Source organism: Trichechus manatus, unplaced genomic scaffold (assembly GCF_000243295.1).
Source record: "Trichechus manatus latirostris isolate Lorelei unplaced genomic scaffold, TriManLat1.0 scaffold00049, whole genome shotgun sequence".
NCBI lineage: Eukaryota > Metazoa > Chordata > Mammalia > Sirenia > Trichechidae > Trichechus > Trichechus manatus.
The window spans coordinates 15,698,245-15,699,783 of record NW_004443985.1 but is presented as its reverse complement, the minus strand read 5'-3'; positions in this window follow the sequence as shown (position 1 = coordinate 15,699,783).

Genomic DNA, 1,539 nt, shown 5'->3' with positions numbered 1-1,539 from the left:
AAATAGTGCTGGCTTCCCCAGTATTGTGTACTGTCTTACCCTTCACCAAAGTTACCACTGTCTATTGTCTGTTTAGCGGCAAACCATCAATCTTTCTGTTCGCAGCTGAGTGCTTAACCATTGCACCAAACTAAAAATATTCTACTTTATAATTTCTATCATTTGTAGTTCATGACTGGGGCACACTGTTAGATTTTCTTTCTTCAAATTAATGACTTGTCCTGAAAAAAGTAAAGAAAAAAGGAAAGATAGGGCAAAACATTTCAACTAGATATTAGCAGGTGAACAGTAAGTTTATACACTTGTTTTTATGTACATTTTAGAAAATTCCTAAACATGCAAATCTAAAAATGAATTCACTAGCTCGCAAAAAAATTTATTCATTAATGCTCTTTGCTTGTCACTGGGCTAAACAACCCAAATTCTCTAACAACTTATAGGTGAATTTCCCTTAAACCTAACAAAAGCCAGAAGAAAAGGTCATCTTTCAAAAGAATTAATGACACAATTTAGTGTAAAGCAGTGTTTCTTAACCTTTAAAAAAAATTAGCACCCCCTAAGGAAAAAACAAAAATTTAAATTCTCCCTAATGGGAGAAATTAAATACTAAGGATAAGATGTTATCAGATACAATTGAGCTTTGGAGGGTACAAACTTTTGTAATATCTAAAATAAATTTTGCCCCTCTAGAAACAATATTCACTCCCTTGGAGGTGATACTACTTACCTTGAGGATGCCTGGTGTAAAGAAAGCAGGACAAAAAAGGGGAAAAGGGGGCAGAGGTACAGGAATTATTTGCCTATAGGCACTTACCCCCATGCCCACATATCACATAAGCTGGATACGCACAGAGCAGGGCTTCTCATCAGCAGCACTATTGACATTTTGGGCTGGATAATTCTTTGTTGTAGGGGGTTCTCCTGTGGATTGTAGGATATTTGACAGCATTTCTGGCAGGTACCCACTAGATGCCAATAGTAAAACTTTCCCCTAACCCCCGACAAGTTTAACAACCAAAAATGTCTGCAGACATTGCCAAATGCCCTCTAGGAGGCAAGTTGCCCCCCAATGAGAACCACTAGCAAAGGGTGATTCCCAAGAAACCAGCAACGGTGGAGGGGAGAACTAGCAGTCCCGAGTTCTGGGATGGGAGAGAATATGACTTCTGTGTTTGAGATTAAATGACAAATACTGACAGCAAAATGATACTGTTAGTTTTTTATTGCTGCTGTAACAAATAACCACAAACTTAGTGGATTAAAAAAAAACAAACAAACCCAAATCCATTGCCATCAAGTCAATTCCGACTCACAGTGACAGAGGGACAGAGTAGAACCGCCCCACTGGGTTTCCAAGGCTGTGAACCTTTACAGAAGTAGATTGCTGGTGGATTCGAACAGCTCACCTTTTGTTAGCAGCTGAATGCTTAACCACTGCGCCACCAGGGCTCCTTTAGTGGGTTGAACACAATACAAATTTACTATCTTACAGTTTTGGAGTTGCAGTATTGAAGGATTCCATGGGGAAAATATGAAATG